This window comes from Meleagris gallopavo, chromosome 13, assembly GCF_905368555.1.
Source record: "Meleagris gallopavo chromosome 13, MGAL_WU_HG_1.1, whole genome shotgun sequence".
Classification (NCBI taxonomy): Eukaryota; Metazoa; Chordata; class Aves; order Galliformes; family Phasianidae; genus Meleagris; species Meleagris gallopavo.
This window is the reverse complement of record NC_139416.1, coordinates 11,011,581-11,037,687: the sequence shown is the minus strand read 5'-3', so window position 1 is coordinate 11,037,687 and position 26,107 is coordinate 11,011,581. Positions and strand designations below refer to the sequence as shown.

The 26,107-nt window shown below is 40.0% G+C and overlaps 1 long non-coding RNA gene across 1 annotated transcript in view; it reads right to left on the bottom strand.

The window, feature by feature from the left end:
• Nucleotides 1–19,728, bottom strand: part of LOC146543491 (uncharacterized) — a 94,962-nt gene extending 75,234 nt beyond the window's left edge. Inside the window, exon 1 of the long non-coding RNA XR_014886124.1 lies at nt 19,529–19,728. This is a non-coding gene — a long non-coding RNA (uncharacterized LOC146543491). The remainder of the gene's footprint in view (nt 1–19,528) is intronic.
• Between the last annotated feature and the right edge of the window lie 6,379 nt (nt 19,729–26,107).

Sequence of the window (26,107 nt, the reverse complement as noted above, 5' to 3'; positions counted from 1 at the left end):
TAGAAGTCTAATGGACTGCCATATAAGAGGAGCTGAGCTGATGCTAAGCAGCTTTCAAAAACCGTACAAGGAGATGCAGAAGAGTTCTGAAAACTGCAGCTGGCAACATCTTTATGCTTGCTTATACATGAAATGCCTGCAAGTACTGTAAGCTAAACAATTCCTAAAGTTGTGGAGATTTAAAGCCACTATACCTTGCCCTGGCACTCGTTGGACTGACATAGTAACAGGTCACATGAATAAAGAAGAATGTTCATTCATGAAGCATGTGATTGCAAAGTCCTTTTGACAGTCTGATAAAGCTTCCCACTCTCCTGCACACTGCCTAAACCTGATAAGCCCTGAATGCGGGCATCTCCTCTCTTTCATGGCTTTGCTCTTTCAGGCCTTATAATCTTAGGTCTGTAAAAAGGAAGAGTTTACAGATGAAGCCAGAAGGAAATCAGAAGCCTGCTGGTTGAAGCCAAAGCTTATTCACTGAATAGTTTTGGCCAAAGCAGCAGTATTTCTCAAATCAAAATACACATGCCTATCTGCTTTTGGTCTGCACAGAAAGCTCCTGCAGAAGCCCTTGACAGGCATGTACAATACAGAAATACCCGAGATTCCCACAGGTACTGCAGTCTGTCCAGGTATGCTGCACCACGGACAGATCTGGAAATTCTGATTCACCCGGAAGCATCCCTGTTAGGAAAATGCCGCTCCACAGGACGTGAGCTGGGGAAACGAGGAGGTGTAACCCCACAGTGCAGCCTGGCAGAGTCACAGTGCCAAGAAGCAAGCAGAAAGAAGCTGACGGAGGGCAGAGAACCTCTCACAAAATCCAACTGATCTGCCAGCTTCACCTCAAGGAATTCCTAGACGCTGCATAGCACCGTCTAAAGGAAAAAAGAAATCCCTCTGGTTTCCTGGAGCACTGAAACAATCTGTGTATGTGCTTTCTAAGAAAAGCATATAAAGGTTATTAAGGTGTTATTAATTTAATTAAAACAGCTAATCACTGTTCTGCATTTGTAAGTTGTGACCTCAACATTTCTCATTATTAAAATGGAAAGTCAGAAGCAAGAGGCACACCTGTATCCTTGCCAGGATTTAACAAGTTTGCCTCAAAGCTATGCTAGGTCAGAGAGTGGGATCGACCTATTCATTTATATGATGATGCTTCTGGCTGTTTTAGGAATTTCCCTCAGCTGCGAATAAATTCTAATGAAAAAGAAAGCTAAAGCAAATTCTTCTGAAATCCCCAAAGCTCCAGGCTGCTACAAAATGAAAAACAGCGTTGATGAATTGAGAGAGTATGTTTCAATTCTAACCATATCCAAAGTAGATTAAACTAACTGGTATTAAAATATCGTCCTGGGATGGTATGAATTCCGCTAAGTACATAGAAACTAAGGAGCATCCTTCTGGGATTAAAGTCTGAGCATGGCACCTCCAAAGGGTTTTCTACACAAGGACTTAAACGAAGGCAAGCCAACCAACTTTGTTAATCTAGTGCTGATGTTCAAGTACGTTAACTCATTTATATGGATCTTGTCTGGTGGTCTCCTAAATTCTCCTAGCGTAATCCTTATCAAAGAACTCAATTACAACGATCTAAGGCAATTGTTGCCCCAGTGAGAGATGCATACTGGTGGTTTAACTTGCTTATATATACACATTGCTATCTCTGCTCAATTTCCTAGCTTTCCAAATCAAACCATTGAGATCCAATGCTATCTAATGCAGATCCTGCTTAGATTCCATTTTTTCCAGATATACAGTCACACACAATTCAGACAAGTCCCTAATAAAACGTTTCTTTCATACCTCTACTCTGGTAAATATATTAGAAACAAATAACATTCCTGGTTTAAAAAAAAAAAAAAAAGCCATTTACCAGCATTCTGAAAAATAAAGATAAAATTTGGAACACCAAAAAAATTCAGTTTTGAGGCCCCAAAACACATTAGAAAATAAAGTTCAAAAAATTGGCTTTAAATGCTAAGAACTTCCTTGGCAATGCTAGTGGGATGTAGCATCATCCTGATTTAATTCCCTTGAACTTCAGAAAACTAATAATGGTTCTAAATAATTAGAAACTCTTATTACATTAAAATGCATGATACATACTGATTAGATCATATTAAAATGAAAAGAATTTGCATTATTTACACAATAAAACTCAAAGTGAGACAAATCTATGGACCATAAAGACAAAGAAAACAATTCCTCTAATAGTAACAGCTCATTGCACAAGTAGCTCTCATATAATATTAGTTATGTCTGAATTGCATCAGATAAAGAATTTACACAAAAAGTACCCATATGTACTTACTGCAATAATGCCATTTAATGCCTTGGCTATCTAGTTCAAAACTCATTTTTAAGCTACTAGATGCAAGCCAATGACTTTTCATTAAATGCAAAATATTCACTATATTACAAATTATCCAAGACTATGATGTGAAATGCTTTTGTGACAGCAGCTATATTTAATATTCATTGTCAGCTCCTCTGAGGATAGACTAAGAACTAATAAATTCAGAATGTATTAGTATTATAATACACTGCACAATTTATATTTAGTGTTTTATACTAGCCATAATACTCAGTACAAGGCAGGTAGACTGAATACAAAAGATTAGACAGAAAATACATTAAGATACCAAACTGGATATTAAAACATTCCTGCCATATCCCTACTGTAAGTGTGGGGTTTAAATGTGAACAGGTAAGCTGGGATATTTCTGATTTTTTTGTGACTTTTCCCCTTCTCTTTAACAGCAGAGTCAAACTCTTGTCTCTAGCTTGATGTGCTATGGTAACATCAAAGTAAAGGACATTAAAACTTTCAGACAGTTTGGTTCACAGCCCAAGTAATGCACAAATCTGGAATGAAAATGCTAACTTCTCTCTGTAGTGCCGATGAGCAGTCTTCTGAATGCTTTTATATGAAGTAGAACCTGTAATTGTTCAACCTGTGCTTTGCACAATGGATGTTCACAGTCAACACTTCACATAGCCAAATAAGCTATTTTACAGAACATGACTGAAACACAGGAAAACCTGAAGAAACAGCTTCTGCATTTCTCCCTGGACATCTATGAGAGAGATTGGATACAGGCCAATACATTTATAGACTGGTTTCCTAAGATGACGAGTGCTGCCCCATTGCCTGTTTGCAGTCTGCCAATCCCCCCTGCAACCATAACAGTCAAGGCTGCTGCCCGTTTCTGATAGCGATCTGGAGTTTCTAACAAGGTTTGTGACTCTAAATGCCTCCACAGAGAGGAGTCTTTCTATTTATGTCTACACTGAAGAATGGCTACTGTACAAAGGCAAGCCTTCAAACACGCCAGAGAATGCTCATGGTACTCAGAGGAATGCCTCTGTCCTTACGAAAGCTTCAGTCAGCCTGGAGGCAGCAGGGGCTCCAGGAGGCCATGCTAAGAATGCTCAGAGGAATGCCAGTCACTCCCTGAGGAGCGGTCTGAGAAGGGTGCTTGGCACTGTTTCTTCCTAGCTCCTTACAAGGATCATACACACCAGATCACACCCAAGTCCTTGCTTCCCAGTCATTTTTCCCACCAATCAGCAAAGCAACACATTTTCACCCCATTTTTGCATGCCATTTCTTATGGCGAAAGTCCAGCTACCTAACCAGCATACTGGGGCAGGAGGGGTGATTTTTCAAGCACTACAGAGGTCACAATCATTCCCATAATTAAACAAAAAATGTCTAAAAAAGGCTGAGGAATACAATGGGGTAATCACATTTGACCAAAACTAATGGTAGATGGAGAATCCTTGGGAAGTCAGAGTGGAACAGGTCACTGTTACAGTATGAAGAATGAAGACATTCCCTATCATATCTCCTGGTTAGAGAATGGGGAGATGGGGAAAAAAGTGACTGAGACATTTGAGGGATCCACTCCTCTTCAGATTTTTCTATTTACCACCCAAAACTTTGCATCAACACTCCAACACATCCTTTTTTTTTTTTTTATTCAGTTCAATCCTGAGCAATCAGCATATTCATAGCCCTTAATCTGAATGCCTTCAACAGTTGCAGAGGGGCAAAGGGCTGCGCAGACAGCTCTTAAGTCACCACAGAAGGGAAACAGAACATAAAAGACACCCATAATTCAGAGGACATTGGGAATGCTGGCATGAAGTTTGTTGTGCTGTTGATCCTCCGGTGTGTCAAAGTTTAGCTTCAACAGCCTTAGTAGAATTCAATTAAAAAAAGTCAGTCAGCTCAGACACAAATCCAATGGAAACCAGGCTCCATTAGCTCTAGTCCTTAAGAAAAGACTTGCTAAGCAGTAGTTGTAAGCCACTTATGTCTCAACAGACTTTTTAAAGTGAATAAAATTACTGTTTATCTAAAGCATAAGCAACCAGCCTCAATTCATTTACATTTGTGAAATAATCAGATCTCTGAATCAAGTCCATGTATAAATGAGTGATCAGTAGCAACTAATAGAAAATATTTTATTACGCTTGTAGTAACGTAACATAAGCTTCTACTTACATTTTTGGCATTTACATCCCTGTAAACTGTTTGGGTTAAAAAAGAAAAAAAGAAACACTACAAACACACACACCCCAAATTGCTTTTTAACTAAGACAGCAGTCTGAGATCTTGCAGAAGTGATCGCATGCATCTTAAACTAGTTGGGAGCATCACTTCCTTTCCTCAATTTTCCACATAACTGACATCAAGCTGATACACTTCCCTGGGGTACAGATGGCAGGGACTGCTGACAATGTAGTCTAGTAAGATGAGGAAGAAAGGCAGTTAAGATGAGACAATAGTACCAATTCTAAAGATTTACACAGCCCAAGGAAATACTGCCACCAAAGCATGAAGTTAAAAAATTAAATAATGCCAACCAACTCACAAAGCATAATCAGAACGACTCAGCACTTGGGCAGGTTATAGCTCAATGAAATGACATTCTTTAACAGTAGCATATCAACACCTTTCAACAAACAGTGGAGCAGAAGAAAGAGGACATCTGCATCATGAAAGTTCGGCTCCTGCAGAACAAAGGTGACTCAAGGTCAACTTCTGAAGCTCTCGCTGACTGCTTGGGAAACTTGGCAAGGTCTCCCAACCACTTGCTCCCTTCTACTGAATTGCCAATTAATGTAGCAGCATTTTTTTCTCTTTTGCTCTTCTTAGTGCAGCACCGTTCAACAAGGAGAACAACATTAATCCTCCATAACAGTAGGCTTAAATCAGAATTTACTTGCAAGAGTCATATTTCAAGAAGAGTCAGATCATTCTCCGCTGAAGACAGACTGCCATTACATGAAATCTTGCATAGTTCTTCAACCTCAGGTTGATTTTTTGTATGACAAACCTAAGGCTGATAGCCACTTTCACTGCACAAAATATATAGAACCAGCCATAAGTCTTTAAAGCCCTGATGTATTCCAGTCCATTAGTTTTTACGGTTCAATTTATGTTGTATTACGAGGAGCTGTGCTGAACTGCCCGAAAGTACAGATTTGCCAAACTATCCAAAAATAATCTGGAAAGCAAGAAAGTCAGGATACCAGCCAAATCATAAGTAGTATGGGCATTTTGCAACCACTTTGGCTGGTAATAAATTTTTTAAGGCACTGTAAAACCTATTTAGACAAATTTGACTTTAAATCACACTTTCCAGTGAATGTTTAAACAACTATCGATTTTAAATGAAGCAGATATACAGACAACTAATACAGATTCACATACATGAATAATGACAACACAGACAACTTCCTTTCTTTTAGCCTTGCACACCATACAATTTCTCAAGCTACTACGTTGCCTCACAGTAATCAAAAGTGATTACCTCCATCAGGATTACACTTCTATGTGAATTTCTATGATATACAAGAGTGAAGTTAGCTGGCAAAGACGGAAGTCTCAAGGAAGTAGAGCTAGCCAGAGAAGGAAGACAGAATCATTACCATCACAATACATCTTCCTACCTTAAAGGAGTGAAATACTGTTAATTTAAGCTTATCTTACACAAGTCAAGCATATGTTGGAACTTGATATTTGCTTTCTCTAAAATTTACATGACAATTGAAGTATTACCCAAATGCAGAGTCATCATATAAGCAAAGTACCTCTCTGATCACTTCCACATGAAACCATGGCAGGTACTAAATGTTTGAATTATTTCTGCTTCTATTCTATGCGGTATTTGATTGAGAATTCTAGGCTCAAGGGCCATCACTGTGCTGCTTAGCAATTCATACATATTCATGGAAAGACTTGCTGAGAGTCACTTCCACAACTGACGTCTGACAGTTCTTCTCTGACTTCCAAAGTGTGCAGCCATCCATAACCCCTCCTGAAAAAAGGGCTGATTAAAAATAATATCAAGGACATGTAACTAAACTTGGTGAGAAAGCTGCCTTTTTAATGGTGGCCCAATATTAAGAACTTTGTCCTCTTTTTTAAAGTAATGAGTTGGGGGGGAAAAAGGCAATACTATAGAAACTGCAGACAGTCTAATGCCATAGGTACCAAAGCAACAGGAGAATCTGTCTTAGATGAAAAATAGAGATCTGACCTTTAAATCATAGCTGTCGTTTTTAGCAGACACTTCAATGGTATTCAAAGAATTTGTTTAGCATATTTGTTTTCCATGCAAAAATAAGGAGTTCGATAAGTACAAATCCCAATTCACATGCACAAAGATTTCAGAAAATTCTTAAAGACAATTAGGCTACAAAACATCCTGTGTAGCCTTTTACAGTAATTCAGTTTATCAGAAGACAGTATGCCGACCCCTACTTATGTAGTGAACAATTTGCCCATTGCTAAAATCCTCTGAAGTGGCACCATTCCTCCCTTCAGACAGCATTGGTGGGTGAGTAAGTAGTATCTCAATGGACTTAATCTGAAGTCTGTTTCGATCAGTGGAAATAGTACCACTTGGACTATAATGAGCCCTGTGTCAAGATCTTCATGCTTTTTCATAAGGCATTAAATGACTGGAATAGGATGAGAAACGATAAATATCATACGTATATGAACATATATTGAAGACTACTGACTACGAAAGATGATCTTTATGTTACAGAAAAAGGACTTACTCTATCCTGTACCAGCTCATATCACAAGATTCATTAAAGCGACACGTACCATCACTTCAATGCAATAGTTTCCAGTAGTTAAGTGGTTAACTGCTTTTACTGACAGATTCGATTTTTCATCTTTTCTACATAGAGACAAAAGCAATGGAATGTCTTGTTTTGATAGCGATTTTGGCTTGTGTTGCTCATGTATATAGACAGAAATTATTATCCTCTTATTTTAGAGGAGGTGAATCAAAGAAATGCACTTTACAATTGGCTGTGGCAGAGGCAATGTTTACGGCACTACTTTAAAAACATACAAATGAGTCAGAAACTTTCATTAGAATCTCACTGTACAGTAATCCATCTCTAGCAAGCAATCTATTTTTCCTTGAATTGACAGGTAGAAAGACACTATGATTTCACTAACTTGCATTGGCAAGAGTAAGGAGCTATGTTGAAGGTGGAAAACTTTCAGAGCAGTTTCTCTCTTGACTATTGGAATAATGCTGAACATTCACAAGGGAAGGACTGATTTATATTGTTCTGTTTTCTTTATTGCTAATTTGTATATGCAAATACTAGAAGGGATGAGGTAGTCACTGCAACAACACAATGGGTAAAACTTAGTACTTTCACATGACTGAACCACTAAATTTTCCTTTTACCAGCTGCTTTTCTTGCCTGTATTTTACTGTATCTTCAGGAAATAAAATACAAAAAATGCCATTGTGGCTTTTGATGAACATATTCAATTCCTTACTGTATGAACTCTTAAAATGTATTACAGAATGGTCTTTTTATTTCACAGCACCTTACCTAACTAATCTACGATTAGGATTTCTTGGCACTACAGAAACACCTGTAACAGTGACTATCAGTAAACATAAATAAGACTTTTAAGCTCCCAGTTGGTAGCTTCACGAGTCTCTGTTTTTCACTCAAGAAGTTTTAAGCATTCCAAATTTTAAAGAAGCATACTGTGAAGCTTAACTAATTCTGGAGATAGGAAAATTGAAACAGGTAGGTCAAAAAACTCCATAGCAAAATAAAAACCAAATCTCAGTGCCCTTGTGTTAATCACTCAATCCCAAATACACCACGCAATGTTTTAAAGTATTATACTTAGTTCTGTCAAATACAACTCAGGGACTTGCACAGAATAAGGCATAAAACATCCTCTACTTCAAATCTTTCTTAAGGCCTCTTTAATTAGGAGGTCAGCAACATAAAACAAACACAATGGCTCCCTTAGTATCCATCAAGCAAGTGTGTAGAGCAGACTGCCATTTGTTTTCTTTTAAACAAAAACTGTAATTATGTTCTAATTCCACATACTAACATTTCTTACACATTTATTTGCTGCAAAGTAGGACTAGATCTGATATATGAATTTCAAAGAGAAATCACAATGTTGTATTATTGGATTTGTAAATTGCCACTGACTTCGCTTCAACAAAAGTAATGCTGAAGTCCATAATGAGAAGGGGAAATTACAGGCAGCTGTCACATTTTACCCACATACCTTTTCATTCCACGCTCCATGCAGAAAACACACACCGTGCAGTGTGAGATGAACGGCTGGAACAAAAGCCTGATCACGCAATGGGGCTGAGTGCCTCACCTACCTCTGAAATTGCAGGGGCTGAGGTGCACAGCACCCTGCAAGATTGAGCCCAAAGGCATTATCAAATCAGAATTTCAGGAAAAAATTGGTCCAGATCTCCAACTCACTGAGGAGTTGCATTGTCTTATTTAAACAGCAAAGAACCTTGGGGAGACTGAATTTCCACTGTTACAATGCCTGCTGAGGAGGTCTGAATGACATCAATTAAGAAGAAACTTGGCAGGACATAATCTGTTAATTTTATGCCATTTACATCCATTCTCTTAGCAATGCCAACTGTCAGCATTTGAACTGTTTAAGTTCTCTTTTTCTCCTTCTGTCTGCTGCATAGGATTGCAAAAGCTTAAGTCGTAAATGGAACGTTCAGCAGCCATTGTCACTCCAGGCTTCAGTGGGTCTTTTCTTATGCCAAAAAACGTCACTTGCATCACTGTTATTAAGTTTCAGGAGCACACAATTCCTTGCGCATCTGTTATTGCCAGGATTATTGCATATCTGTATGCTACTCTCCTCCCTCCTCTGTACCTCAGACCCATGAGGTACCACAGTTCATATCTGCCTTGCCCTCAAACCTCCTTTCTTGCAGCACAGAGAGAGCAGAATGCTGGAAAACATGCTAAAAAGCCAACAAGGCAGCTCACTAAAAAATGGAGGCAGACAATTTCAGTGAATCAGGCTATGTAAGGAGATTGGTACAACGTCATTTAGCTTCATTTGCATTTTCTATCTATTTCTGGCTGCTAGGAGAAAAGTTGCTTCAGGTATGCTTGCAGATAGGAACTAAACAGCAAGCATAAATGCAATAAAAACATGGACAAATGTTTCTACAACAGCTGTGGCCAGCCAACATTGGAGAAAATATTGTATCATATCTGTGAATTATTACTGATATTCACCAGTTGACAAAGTGGTTGCAGGGATGATGGGCTCTCATCCTCCAGCCTCTCCTGATACTCATACCTACAATGGCTGCTACAGCCCTGGGCCACTCAGACAGGTTGATAAGACCTGATCCAGAAGCCAGGGGTTTCACCAGCATAAATCCTGATTTAAGCTTTAAGATGCCCTTTCACTAATCTGATAGTTTGCTTTATTCACCTGTAATAGCAAAAAGATAAAGATATATGTGTGGTTTTAAAAATTCTTATTTCCTTCTTCACCACTGTGATTTACAAGACTGCTCATTATTTCTTTCTTCTTGAACATTCCTTGTTGTTCACTCTAGTTATTTCCTTTTTCCTACTTTCTTTCTCATTTGTTCATAATTCCTCTGTTTTCTTCTTTCCATAAGGTTCTCTCCTTTTTTTTTTTTTTTTTTTTTTTTTAATGCTTAAATTTGATACTCTCAAAACATTTATTTCCACTGGCTTTCTCAAATATACATTTCCTACTTTGACTCCAAATCTCATTTTTTCTTATTCCTCTTCTTCAACTAAAACAATTTTTCTGTTACCCTCACTGCTTTCTTTACCATACATTGGAAGGAAACTTAAAGATCAACTGGCTCCAACCCTCCCACCATGGGCAGGACTGCTAACCTCTACATTAGGCTGCCCAGGATGCTATCCAACCTGGCCAGAGATGAGGCATCCACCACCTCTCTGGGCAGCCTGCTCCACCAGCCTCACCATCCTATGATTAAAAAATTTCTTCGTAACATCTATCCTAAATCTCCCCTCTTCTACTTTAAAGCCATTCTGCCTTGTCCATGGTCACTATCAGACCATGCAAAATTTTGGTCCTGTCTGCTTGTAAGCTTCCTTCAAATACTGAAAGGCTGCAGTGAGATCTTCCCAAGCCTGCTCTTCTCCAAGCTACACAGGCTCAACCCTCTCAACTTCTCTTCATAAGAGAGGTGCCACAGCCCCTTCACCATTTTCATGGCCCTCCTGTGGACCCACTACAACAGCTCCACATCTCTCCCGCGCTGGGACCCCAAGGCTTCGATACAGTACTCCTCACAAGAGCAGAGTAGAAGGGAACAATCACCTTGCTTTCCCTGCTGGCCATCACCCTTCAGAGTCCATCTGATGCCACTGACAACATCAGGTTCACTTGTTGTTAAGTTTTCATTTAAAACACATACTTTGCACTGTCAGCTGAAAATATTCCATATGCTTAAATATAGATGTCGCTTAAATTTTTGTACTTACAAAATGAGAAATAAATGGGTGCTAATCGCTGTGTTGGGTGGATAGAATAAAAGTGACTTCTATTGGGCTTATAGTACCAACATTACTTTGGTGAACATCACTGCAAGCAGTTTTCACAATTGCTGTAAAAAGTGAAGAAAACAATACTGGGGTTAATATTAGAAAAGTTTATATGTTGACCTTATATCAAAGAGCCTTGTCCTATATGATGGAATGTTTAATAGCTTGCACTAAAAAATGGATGAGGGAAAAAAAGAAAAATATCCCAGGCTTGGTTTTGAAATATTCAGAGCTCACAGTATTTTTGCTTACACACAGGATTCCTGTTATATTTAATTCTGAGCCAAATACATGCACTAGAAAATTAAAATCAGGAATATCTGGGCAATGTAGCATTTGGCTTTATTGCAGAATGTAATACTTTTTGTTGACATAATTACTGTTGAAATCTCCTCAGCAGCAAGAACATTCAGAATGAGCCAAGAAAGAACAAGGAAGTCAGATAACTTGGGTCAGTTGGGTAGCCAAGTAAAAAATGAAACAAAGCAGATCAGAGGAGACTGCAGTCAACCTCATCTCCAACAATTTTCCTTTGGAGAAGAACACAGGAGAGGCACAGCCAACACTCACCCACTCCCAGCACACACACCTGCACACACTCAGCTCTGCAAGCTCAGAGCACTCAGCAACTTCCAGTGACTGAACTTACCTCTTTTGTGCCAGAAGCAAAAAGTGTCTCACAGAGATAAAAAGGTCTGTTTTACTGCTCAGAAAACTGAGAAACATTCAAGTCTTGCCTTACTGTTGCTATAATGACAAATTACTTGTTAACTTCTAGAAGGCTAAATTTTATATAGTTTTCTTTCACAGAGACAACTTGTTTGAAACACTGTCAAAATGCATCAATAACTTACCATTATCAACCCTGCAGGAAGTATCAAGGTACTCAAGAGAAGCTAGCATTCTAATACAAACTTTCAGGAGAGCTAGGAAAAAATAGCTATTACAGCATGGTGTTTATACCACAAAACCTTAATAATTCATCAGAAACCTTTAGCAGAAGGCAGAATTTAACCTGCAGTTTGTAAAACAGAGAATTTATCTCCGATTAACTAAAAATTCACCTCATTCCATTTCACCCTTCTGGCCAATACAGATTCATTCTCTTAAACCTTAACTTAAATCTGGATACATTCTCACTCAAATTTAAGGAAGCATCTCAAACAAGGATTTACTTTACAGTCAATAAAACTATGTATTAATTCAATTTCACAGATGCAGAAAACCAATTTATTATTCAGGGATAAGTATTTTTTCTCCAACTTAATGATGATGAACTAAATAAGCAGCAATCTCAATTGCCCATCACAAAAAATGTTTAGCCCTAGTAGCTAATTAGTAACATTTATTTACATCATCATCCTACAAAGATGTGTGTGTGTGAAATAGAAAATGGACTGTAAATATTTCTTAAGAACAATTCATAACTATTTAAACTGCCTGTGGACACACAGCACTTGCAGACAGAGCTTACAGGGGTTAGGACTGGTAGGAGTCCCATAACCTCCAACACTGTTGTGCATTAACTTGCCTATCCTGCAGCTCAAACATCAGCATCAAAGAGGTATGTTCTGAATTAAAAAAATGCAGTCATTCTTTGAAATAATGTGTAAGTTAAAAACTGTTGTTCTTTACCTAATTAAGCCATCCCTTTTAACTAAAAGGTCACTTTCTATTGGTCCCACCTGAAATACACACATTTACATTCTTCCACCTCCAGTTTGCATTCTCTCAGTCCCTAATAATGCAATAGTTCCCTCAGATGGTAAATAACTGACATCACTCAAGGCAGAGTTTGTTCAGGTAATTTCATAATACACTCACAGCACTTCCTTTTTACGGCATGTAGGTAATAGTGCAACAACATCAAAACAGCCATTAGAGAAATTCTCTTGTATAAACTATAGGTAAATATATTGTAAGTTTAACTAAACAAGAGCTTCCTAAACACTGTAACAGACATATTTTCTCTTAACATACAATTTTGTTGATGTCATTGTATAAATTAAATCAACGTTTTACACAATGATTATTTTTTCAACATACCCCCAAATTATTTATCTAAAAATCTCAATTACAGAACAAAGAAAAAGGAAGAAAAAAAAAAAAGATACCACTGCTGCATTTAATGCTGGCAAAGGTATAATACTCAAAAACGTAGTGAAAATATTTTTGTTCTATATTACAGACCAGATTTCCTACCAAAAAAAAAAAAAAAAAGTAATCCAGATTCAATTCAGATCGACTGTTTCATATTCTTTTGGGAACACATCATAGAGATATCCAAACAGAAAGAGCTGCATTACAACAATCTCTGCCACAACACTCAAGGTGCACACTGTGATACAAGGTTTCCACAGTGTTTTTAATCATTATGCATCTTCTCATCCAGCTTTTGTCAAACTTCCTACTGACATGAACAATCTATTACGTAAACTACATTTTTGAGACTGGGTTGAAGTAGGGAGGTTGCGTACTAATAATTTCATGAAACCTGCAACATTTCTATGAAAAGGCACAGTATCACATAGCTGCAGTAATGGTTCAGTTTGATTCTTTTGTAAAAGCTATCAGTCAACAGCCAGTAGCGTTTGTGAAATCTTGTGACTCCATAAGATCTCAATGCCACCAAAAATACCAGTCTGCTCAGCTGATAAATTATCCTCGACAAGGATAATATAGATACGTTTATAGATACGTTTACTGGAAATTAGCTACCACCATAATTTATGCCAAATGTATCTAATCTCTTATCAAACACAAACCAAACATCTCATCCAACATTTCTTACCAGTTATTATACATAGCATTCCCTTGGGACAGAATGTTTCCTGTAACCCTGAAAGAAGCAAACACTGAACAGATTACACTCTGGGACTGAGTTTTGACACTACTTCACATAAGCTGCTAATATACTGAAAGGATATGTTGGCTACATTAATTCCCTATCCCCATGCAGGCTGCAGGCTACTCTTTACTACAGCAATACCCCTAGCAGTCATATGAATGTGACACATTTCACCAGCACTAGCTGTTGTGTGATCACTGGTATCACTGATGCTCTGAATCTGCTATTTGACTGCACACAAACACTGGCTGCCTTTATTTTCATAAATAGAATATGTAGAAACTCAATGTCTATATAGAGATACATCACACTTCTCTATTTAAATGAAGAGAGTATTATGGCTTCCATTGTTAGGATTTATGCCAAAAAAAAAAAAAAAAAACCCACAACATTCCTCCTTGTAAGTTGAAGCCCTGGGTTTCATAGTTGATACCTGACCTTAAGTTTCGTAGTTGTCAATTAACAGCCCAAATTTTTGTCTGTGATTAACTGCACCCTTGATTCATAACACTGACTCAGCTCATCAAGCGAGTCCAAAACTAAAGGGATGCCATTCAGAGGGACCTCAACAAGCTTGAAACGGGGGCCCAGGTGAACCTAATGAGGTTCAACACAGTAAAGTACAAGGTTTTGCACTTGGGCTGGAGGAATCCCAGGCATCAGTACAGACTGGAAGGAGCGGTCCTTGAGAGCAGCACTGAAGAGAAGGACTTGGGGGTCTCGATAGATGAAAGGCTTAACATGAGTCAGCAGTGTGCTCTTGCAGCTCAAAAAGCAAATGGTATCCTGGGTTCCATCAGAAGAGGAGTGGCCAGCAGGGACAGGGAGGTGATTGTCCCCCTCGGCTCTGCTCTTGTGAGGCCTCATGTGAGTAGTGTGTCCAGGTCTGGAGCCCCCAGTACAAGAAAGACAGAGCTGTTGGAGAGGGTGCAGAGGAGAGCCATGAAGTGATCAGGGGGCTGGAGCACCTCCCCTGTGAGGACAGGCTGAGGGAGCTGGGCTTGTTCAGCCTGCAGAAAAGAAGGCTGCAGGGTGACCGCATTGCAGACTTTCAATACCTAAAGGGAGCCTACAGACAGAAGGGGAATCAACTCTTTGAAAGGGTGGTAACTGCAGGACAAGGGGAAATGTTTTTAAGTTGAGGGAGGGAAGATTTAGGTTGGACGTCAGGGGGAAATTCTTTACAGAGAGAGTGGTGAGGTGCTGGAACAGGCTGCTCAGAAAGGTTGTGGATGTCCTGTCCCTGGAAGTGTTCAAGGCGAGATTGGATGGGGCCCTGGGCAGCCTGGTCTGGTATTAAATGTGGAGTTGGTGGCCCTGCATGTGGCAGGGAGGTTGGAGATTCATGATCCTTGAGGTCCCTTCCAACCCTGGCCATTCTGTGATTCTGTAAACATTTGAAGTAGCCCTACTATCCACAGATTAGACCTGCTTTTAACTGTGGGCATAAATTTGGGGCACCAAAATTGGAACTATATCCTATACATGGCCTGGCACTGCATCCTCATTCCCCACTGCTCAGCCAGCTGCTGTATTTCTCCTGGCTGTGCTCTGGTGACTCAGCCAAGGCACTGCTGGGCTTCATCCCTATTTTCCCCAAAACAGATGGGAAAAACACCGACTCAGCAATCAAAAAATTACAAGTCATCACCTCCTTTCAAGCATAGTTAAAAGATTTTGAATATTGAAAGAGTATTGGGAAAAAAAAAAAAAAAATTAGGAGTCAAGAAGAAAGCAAATGTAGTTAAAATGAACTCATAGAATCACCAAGGTTGGAAAAGACCTCTAAAGATAATCAAGTCCAACCATCCACCTATCACCAATATTTCCCAATAAACCACATCCCTCAGTACAACATCTAAACATTTCTTGAACACCTCCAGGGACAGTGACTCCACCACCTCCCTAGGCAGTCCATTCCCGTACTTGACAACTCTCTTGTAGAAGAATTTCTTAACGTTCAACCTGAATCTCCTCTGGCACAACATGTCCCTCTAGTCCTATCGCTAGTTACGCAGGAGAAGAGGCTAAACCTCACCTCGTCACAACCTTCCTCCAGATAGTTCTAGAGAGCTACAGGGTCACCCCTGAATTTCCTCTTCTCCAGACTAAATAATCCCAGTTCCTTCAGGTGCTTCTCATAAGGCCTGTACTCCAGACTCCTCACCAGCTTTGTTGTCCTTCTCTGGACACACTCCAGGGTTTTGATGTCTTTCTTGCAGAGAGGGGCTCAAAACTTAACACAGTATTCAAGGTGCGACCTTACCAGGGCTGAGTACAGAGAGATCACTATCTCCCTGCTCCTACTGGCAACACTACTATACAAGCCAGAATGCCACTGGCCTTCTTGGTCACCTAGGCAGAGTGCTGGCTCACGTTCAGCCAAGTATCAACCAATACCCCCAGGTCCGTTTCCTCTACAGTCTTCCAGCCACTCTTCCCCAACCCTGTAGTGTTGTCTGGGGTTGTTGTGGCCAAAGTGCAGCACTCAGCACTTTGTCTTGTTGAACTTCATCCCACTGCCCTCAGTCCAGTTACTCAGCCTGTTCAAATCTGCCCGCTCGCAGATTAACACTTCCTCCACCTTGGTATCATCTGCGATCTTACTGAGGGTGCACTCAATTCCACCATCAACGTCATCAGTAAAGATACTGAACACCTTCCAGTACTATGGAAAAATGTATTAACAGTGATGCTTGCTTTAAATTCTTAACTAAAAATTCTATGTCTCATGTCCTAATACATATCTTCAGGCAAGTGGAAAAAAAAAGATAAAAAGAGTTTAAAAGGTACACACAATTGATAGCCAGACCAAACTGAAACTGAAGAGAACTTTTATTTATTAACTCTGATGTTCTCGACTAAAATGATGAGTCCTATTAAAGTAGAATATCAGCCAAGAGAACAAGTAGAAGTTAGAACATACAGAAAAGCAATGCATCTCTGAAGAATCCCTGCTAAGGAGATGCCAGCTGTCTCCATTGCACTTACTGTTTCATAATTTAATAAAATACACAGACATTATTTTACAAGACCACAAATAAAAAACGTCACATTCATGCAGGTAAAAAGAAAGGGAGAAAGAAAAAAATAACAGATTCACAGACAGACAGAATACTGCTATTTTCATTCAGAGCTCATAAAGCCTTATTTCATCCTTCTTCAGTAAGTGTTTTCACTCTTAAATTAACATGATAAACTGAGTATTCTATAGCTTAATCCTGTGTTCTTTATACAGCCAAGACTCCCATCAGCTTCAGTAAATCCTTGATCCTAGTGGGGCACATATAGAACCAAAGTACCAAGGACAGAACTGTGTGTATCTGACAGTCATACCAAGTATCATAAAAAAATATTAACCAAGAAAGTAAAGAAAAAAAATCACCATGTACATTCATGTTCAAAATGGACTATACAACTGAGAATGTATTAAAAAAGTTATTCCCCTAGCCTGCCTAATACATTACCTCCACATAGTATACACACAACCATGAACAACTCCCTGCCTAATTGAGATGTCATATTTCCTCCGCCTGAATAATGAGTATTTGATCCGCACATATTACAGAGGTCTGCATCAGAGTAAAACACCAGATTGCTCCTGTGCCTGCAAATCAGGCTGTGCTGGCTAGAGAGCATTGGAATGGCATTAGGCAAAACCTCCTTGTTCAGTCATTGTTTGTTCACAAGTCAGAACAGTCTGCAGAGGCAGCCAGAATTATTTGTCATTTCTACTTCCACAAAGCAACATAATTTTCAGAAGCAAAAAGATTCTCTAAAATGGAGTTGAATACTAAGAAGAAAAAGGCAGATACTTCCTTAAAATTTAAATCCAAGAATAATTTCAATAGCAGAAACAGATTTAAAAAAAAAAGTTTTCCCCTCGTCCATCAATTGCAGATAATGAACTGAAGGAAAAAAAATTACTGGTTAAAGCACCAAAAGCACCACTAGGTTATACAGCTCAGCAGCTGCTCTGCACTCAGCCATGCAGCTCAGTGCCTTGTCATTCTTAGAGCAGAAGGCTGAGTGGGCTATTTGCCTCCTAATTCACTACTGTATCTTCCCCCTGCTCAGTGTAACAGAAGGTCCTCTTCGCCTGACATTTGCACACTTCCTTGGCATTACAGGAAGGTTTATTTATACACATGGATCTCTAGTTTCTTTTTTCTTAAATGTTCTCAAGATTATACTGCTTACAACAGACTGAACTGAAAGTGAGGGCAAGTATTCACAAGCCCATGGTTATTTCAGTTGCAACAGTCAGTCAGATAATAAAAAATAACTGGAAAACTAGAGATGCAAAATGAACAGGCCCCTGCATATTGTGAAAGTAAGTCACATTCTTATCAAGGAATTCTTATTTGCCTTATTCACAAGCAGAGGATCCAGCATTATTCCTCAGGGTCCCCATTTTTGCACGGAGGGTTTCCAGCCATAGCAGCAGCAGCCCTGTGTTAATAATGCTGAAGCTAGGCTCTCTTGTTGACTCTAAGGAGCACAATGGTTTTAAAGGGCATATGTCTGTCTTTCTGGCTTTGCAGGAGGCTGCATTGGATTCCCCTGAACATGTGCACACTATGCAACCCTCTGCTAATTGTCACAAATAACAAGCACTCAAGCGTGACCATCTAGTGCACTCAGCTGTTCATCAAAAAAAAAAAAAAAAAAAAAGCCCCAAGAAAAAGGAGCAGATCCAGAGAACAAAGAATGGGCTATGGGCCACATGCAGCGAGCGTTATGGGCTCCAGACACTGCCAGGCACTAGCTGGCCTCTCTTCTTCTAGAAATATCATTTCCACTCATACATGCTGCCTTTGAGATTTCAAAAGCCACAGAGAGCAAGGAATAGGGACAGCACTTGGAGCAAAAGGGAGGGAGCAGGCTGGGAGACATTCAGGAAAGCAGCAAAGGAAGAGTAACTACTTGCTTCAGAGCACACTAGTTTCTGCTCTTTATATCCCATCCACTGGGCACAGTAAAGTGATGAAATGCACTTAAAACACAAACTTATTTTTGTTCCCAATACAGAGTCTTTTAACTTTGCGTTTCCCCCTATTCCAGCTTTTTTGCTTTTTTTCTTTTCGCAACCCTGTCCCAGCAGTTTGGATGTTTGTAATTCAAGCGTGATTTTGTTTACATTACTTCACTTACACCAGCATTCTGCACCAGACTAATGTTCCAATGAAAAGTCTTGTATGACATAACAAGCACAGAATAGTATCCTGGCACTGCTTTTAAACCCAACACTCAGCTTTTTACTCCATTATAATAATCTGAGGAATCTGCCTGCACGGAAATTGAATGTCCTTACTGCACTTGCTTTGAAGACCATGAAAGCATAAGACACATCAGGAACATCCAGACAAGGGGTCTGGACCATGAAAGCATAAGACACATCAGGAACATCCAGGGGCAATGGAAGATTACCATGTGCCAACAAATCCTGTTCAAATGGATGCTTGCATAGAGCAGCACTCTAAATTAGAGAGTAATGTGTTTCTGTGGAAGCGGTCTCTTTGCCACATTAGCATATATTCCATAACAAGCCAACTGTAAATCTCAGGCATCCAGAGAATGGTACTAAAAATGAGTGCTCATAAGCTGTCTGGGGTGTCTGAACAGGTACTTAAGCAAAGAGCTGCAATATGAATTACACCTGCATGCTTCAGCTCTCACATAAGTGCCCTAAGCCATGACCAGCAGACAGTGCATTTACAGAGCACATGTAGCCAGTCCAAAACGTCTTAGATATCTCAAAGGCAATTCACTTACATATATGCTTTGAAATATTCAGTCTTGATCTAGTCAGGTGCAATTTGGTATCCTCAGGTCCCAGTCACACGCAACAACATCTCAGAACTCTCCAGAGCAAGACTGCAGGCAGAGAACTATGCAGAGGCAGGCCTATAGCTCCTGCACGAGGCCCAGCAGCACAGCAGCACGACAGCCTTCTCTGCGGCCAGCTTGAGCCAAAGGAGGATTACACAAAAATCACAGTTTGAGGGTGGCACAGGAAGCACAGCTCAATGGCAAAGGCTCCCCTGGGGTTACGTAACAAACCTGCCAGCTCAAAACTGAACACCGGAACATGAAGAATGCTCCAAAGAGCAACTAAAAGGCCTCCCAGTGCTTCTACCTGCTGTGGTACAGGGTTGCCTAGTTCAGTTCCTCCTTCCTTCTGAAGCCACAGAATTGCTCCCTCTGCCCTTTTGTTCTCCTTTCTTTCCTCACAAATGCCTGTCAAGGTTTTGTTCCAATCATTACTCATTTTTTTCTGGAAAGATCGGGAGGTCCATCCATGCACTTCCCCTCAGAAAAGAAAATCTAGCTTTTCCTCTTATATTAAGCATATTTTTTCTTTTGTCTAGAGACTTCAGGCAGCCATTAGTCACACAAGCCCAAAATATTCCCAGAAGCAACTGAAATCAATAGCACTGAGGCCTCCCTTCCTCCCACCAGCAGGGTCAGCAGTTCCTCCAGCCCGCAGCACCACACACAAACCACACCTGCCTGGCCTGCTAATCACCTCCTGGCCGCACTCCCTCCCTAGCTCACCCTGAGCTTTACCACTGCTCTCCCACTCAGCTGGCTGTCCCTAGGCATTTTTGGGGCACAAAATCAGGCAGCACCTGCCTGCCAGGCTCAGCTGGCCCAAGCAGCACAGAACACTGCACTACAGATTTTGAGATTTTACACACATGCCCCAGCAGCACCTGGATCTGCTGATCAATGGGTAAAAGCAGGCTTGTGCCTAAAACAAATATGGATTCTTCCTTGCAATGGATTTTCTCATCATGTTTGTGTTAGGGTACTAAGTGAAACAGACCAAGATAGTTTCTTCTCTCTGCCACGGTCTCCAAATCGATCTGTCCTACAAAACTTCAGTAAGAGGCAGTTAGCTTTAATGCCATGGGTGAGAAGTAGCAATGATGTCCATGACAAGTTTACATGATTCAGACACACCTAGTCTCCCAGGCAAAAAGGTATAAGAAGGTGGCCTGGCTTCCACAAATATTTGTCACTGAAGTTTTTAAGTGTGTGTACTGGAGGGCTTTATCGTTGGTTTTTGGTGGGGTTTTTTCGTTTGTGTGTGTGTGTGTGTGTGTGTGTGTGTGTGTGTGTGTGTGCGCGCGCGCGCATGCGCCCACGTGTTTATTTTTTGTGAGTTGTTTGTTGGGGATTTTTTTTTTTTTTTTTGAGATCTGCCTGAAAAATTCCAACATCATAGCAGTGTACAGCTGATAAAAAAACAGAAACTACTTCATAACAAGCATACAAAAGGAGTGGAGATGTGATCACAGAGCAGACCAAGCACAGAGAAGCCATCTCAAGCCTACCACATCCAAGGTACTTAAAGTAGCACACATACTGTTGCAAAGTCACTGCATCTCTTTCTCTTCCTCCCATGAAAAGAAAGAAGCTGTCAACAAAGAAAACCTGAGGCGCTGAATCCAGTTGTATACACATAGAAATTCTACTGTTAAACATTTAATTGAGGCTCTCCTGTATGTGCCTACATTCAGATGAAGCGATTGGTCCAAAAGGGCACAAGACAGTTTAATTGACTGACCCAGCACCAGCTGACCTTTAATCAGCCAATTGCTTGACCAGCCAAAGCTTTTTGCCATCAGAAAGAGTAATAGTACTGAATTATATTTAGTTACACCACATTTCCTCACCTATACATTTTGTTCAGCCATTGAAAGACAAAGTTACACACAGCCCTGAAGCTACATAGTCATCCAGAACATTCCCTCCTTTGGAACTGCAAATTGCAGAGAATGGCAAGAAGGTTCTTGTGCAGAAGAAACGCCCTCCTGATAAACAACACAAAGGGAGAAAGGACCAGAACTATTATTTTTTTCCTGAAAATGGTTTTTAAGAATAGATTTATGAGAACAAATCCAAGTTTGCTTTAGAAGGTAATATTTCATCCAACGTTCAAGGTACTACTCACTTTGACTTAATAATTTAAGTGCATTCAGCACTCTGCTCAAAATCAAAATAAAGAAAAGGTACGTGAGATACACTCAAAACTACTTGTATTTCCCTTATTAACAGCATATTCTCCATGCTTTATTTATCCTTTCTGCTGGCATATCCACTGCAGACTTTGAATCAAAGTATAAAACTATGTTCTTTTTATCACCAATTTTGACTGGATCCCTGATAATAAACCATTAAGGTGACAAGCAGATATATAAAACAAATGGAATCATTGATGCTTATGCATCACAGTTCTTGAATATAATAAGCACATCTCTCCCCATTCTTTCTTGTCTTACACCTGAAGAGGATTTTTTACTTTTTAACGCAAGTCATAATTCAGAATTATCCTACTTAGGCATCAAATCACGCCTACAGCTAGCTCTTTTTGGAGTTTAATACTACATTCCATGCAAAATCAAGTGAAGGTAAAAGCAGTGCTCATCTGTGTAAATGTTCATACTATTTCATATTTAAATTGCTTTAACCTTAATGAAATTTTGCAGTGAAAAGTATTTCCTGCAAGAAATTAAAAGTCCAGCAAAGTTTTCAATCCTCTGTATGATTTATTGGTCAATTCTAGGGGATGCCTCTTCCTCCAGCTCTTCCCCACAGCCACAGAACTAACAGAAAATCTTAAATGTTAAACAAGCTCAGAGTGCACAGCACTGTAGCAGATGGTTACAAATAGTCAGTAAAGCACACATGAAAAGGAATTTAGAAGGAGGAAGAAGGTTCACTGCTGTTTCCTTTCAACACAAAAACCATGTTCTCTCACTCTCTTGACTGTGCTGAAATCAACATTCAGTTTGGTTAGGACTTACAGAAGAGATCAAAAGTGGCCTTGCTCCCTTCCCCATGAAACCAATTCACCGTCAATTTGAACAGCATTGAGAGCTGCTTCCAAACTTTGTGGCTTTATAACTCAAGACATAATTCATAAAGGCATCCCAAGTTAATGTATTTGAAATTTTTAAGTCACTCTTACTGTTTCAAAGGAACCTAGTCATCATTTATAAAATATGGGGTTAGGCAATAGCACTAATCTAGTTCATCTTGTCAGAAATAATATAGCAGAAATATAGCAGAAAATAATGCAGAATATAGGAATAATTAAATTAATGCAGTCTACATGTGAATATCACCTGTTTGTCACCATCAGCTTGAGAATTCCCTACACAAAGAACACTTTCTTCCCTTATATATTATACACTTTCTAAGACTTCAGACTACTTCTGTATGGCACATTTTCCCTTCTAACAGAAAGCCTCTCTCCCTAAGCTGTAGGGGTGCCTTTGAAATTCACACATTGGAATTCATTCCCATTACAAACCTGCTGATCCAAACAAGCTTACAAACGGCAAGACCCGTGTCCTATATTTGCTAACCTGCTCTCTATATGCTTTCAGTTTCTTCCCACATCCCCCGCTTGCCTCGCTGATAACACGCACTCTGGCTGGGGCTGGCTGCCACCTTGCAGCAGGAACACAGATTGAGTTCTGCCCAGCTTTCCCCTCTAGAAACTTTCATGGCCTTTTTTTTTCCTCTAGCCAAGTATTTTCACCAAACTTGTGGGGACTTAATATCCCTGAAGCCTCTACATCTCTGTCAACTTCAGAGGAAACAGGCCAGTGGCTTCAAAAGCAGTTAGCGGGAACCCAACCAAGAGATGTGGTATGGCGGGACAGGCGTCCTATGTAGGCAGGCTGCAAGGCTACTGGGACATGAAGTACTAAACAAATTAGTTACAAGGACAAAAAATCTTTTTCCAAGAGGTGAATGTGAACAAAGTCAGAGGCTGGTTCTGCAACATCGGGATTTTCAGCTCACACTGGAGGCTGATGAGCCCTCTGCCAATGCAGTGATGCTGCAGAGCCCTGCGCTGCCCAGCCCCACAGCTCAGCAGTAACTGAGCACGGGCGTCCAGCCAGCACCTGGGAGAACACAAGGACTGAAGATAGTAAACTGAAATCCACATTATCTGTGTGTGTATAGTTATAACCAAACTGAAGTCCGATACAGTATTTGAGCTTTTTCATTTCATTTATTTCAAAATTCTGCTTCACGAATGCTGCAAATAAAAGGCAATTCAGCCTTAATTATAGTGGTTTAGCTGGGCTTCTATAATTTTCCTGTCCCTTAATTCTCCCTGTGTTTATAACTATCTAAGAGCTTAGACTCTGGTAAATTTTTTATTCTCTGTAATTGCAAAGCTTGAGAGGAGCAATAAGAGCTCCACACTTAGCATTTCCTCCTGTAATCCGCCAGCATACTGCGCCAAATATAAGACACTTGAAATAAGTCACCATGGGTATGAACATGTATGCTTTAACACATGGCACACTAAGCATCTGATGTAATTTTTCAAGTCACCCACATACCTATTCATATTAAACCCTACAGCATAGCCAGACAAATGTAGTACTGCTTCTACAGTAAAAACAGTCCCTGTCTTTGTCCTGTTGCCATCCTCTGTTAAATAATTACAACTTGTTTCTCCTACATTTTGATTTTACTGGAACGATTCCCACTCGGAACCCAAATAAAGAGAATTAATGTACACCACCATGTTCATGTGACGTGCTCACCAAACTTGTGAAAGCAAAGACTGGCAGCAGGAGAAAGTGTGAAAGCATCAGATCCTGTACCCAGCAGCTTGCTCCTCAGAGGAAGAGAATGATCTCGCACTGCACTCTCCCCTAGATATACATAGGAAGACAATCTCCCCTAGACTCTTCCCCATAGGAAGACAAGGAACCATTTTAGCAACAACTGAATGCCCTCTGTCTAGTCATGACAATGTGCAGACCTTAGCTCCAATAGCAACAAATTAAAAAGATGCAATCTGTAAAGTGGATAAAACCTCACGTAATATACAAGATTGGACAGATTTAGGAAATTATTTCAGATGTTGCAATATCAGTTAAAGAAGAAGAAAGTCCCCAACTCCACTTGGTAGACAGACGTTTACTCAGAATTCCCATTTGCCAGCACACAGGGTAGCCATCAGTGATATGAAATCACCATTGCTTCTAATCCATCTCGATGTTTGTAAGCAGATCAGCTAGTACAAAACAAGAGAAGTTAGGTCCTACGTGTACATCTGCATAACCTCTGCAGAGTTTGTCATCCAGAAGGCTGCATCCGACAGGAGCAGTCCTTCTCACGCTTACCATTTTCATTTTCCTCCTGTCACGTATAACTTTAAATTTCAAAGGTGTTGCCCAGGACTCTTTGCTGGACTCCTTCACTTTACATGACCACAGCTAAATTCCCTTAGAGTACCACACTGTCCCTTCCAGCTCTGTCCAAGTTGTTTTTTCTTCCCCACCCTCCCCCAAATGATCCATCCATATGTAAAGGCCTCAGAAGTTCAGTGCCTTGCAAAACAACTGCACACCTAACCCACAAGCTGGCTAGAAAGCACAAATCTGAAGACAAGTTTACACAGGCATCCTCACAAGGGCTCGAATCTCCAACAAACAGCTTGCTGCAGCTTCAGTTTACAGAGTTTATAATTGTTCTGGGAGGTGCATTACAGAGTAATCAAAATGATAACAATTCTCAAAAATTGCAGTGGGTTGTGTGGAAAGATTAAACAGCTTGGTCTTATTCTCACTGGGAAACAGGAGACTTAGCAAACACTGAATTAACATTTTTAATATTATGAAGGGGAATTAATAGCGTGATAAACTTGGGAGGGTGGAAATCAAGTAGTAACCTATCGACAGCAGGTATTCTGCTGCTATCTGGAGGCTAAAGAAAGAAAGAATTCCTCTTGTGAAATTTCAATAAGGAGCAGAGCAAGCATGCAATGCAAAATGCACAGGATAAACGTGGTAGGCAGTGGTTGCAAACCATAAATTTGGGGACCCGTTGCAGAGAATTTCATACTGGTGCCATCGTGCTGTTGGGGCAGGCTGCACTGACTGCTGCTCATGGGCACCTGGTTGCTCACAAGCACACATGAAAGCACTGTGTACTTAAAGTCATCACAGATCCATTTATCTATACCAATTCCCCTCTGGTGTACAACACATACTGTACACTCTGTTTCTTTTCATTTCTAAAAACCAATTTCCAGGTCGTGTTGCTATCACACTTAATTTAGATTTTAAAATGCTCTGGAAACCTCCATGTGATTTAAAGATGGCTCTTAAAAGCATTCTCCAAAGCTGCTTTCTAGTCTTTACACTAAGTATAAGAAATTGCAAGGAGGAAAAGGCAAGCAGGCAGGGCATCATTTGCTTTCTTGTCAGCTACTTAATCATAAATATGCTTTTTTTTTTTTTAATGACAGAAGAGACCTAAGAATGGCCTTGTATCATAATTAAATATTTAGAATTAATACATTGAGATATGGAT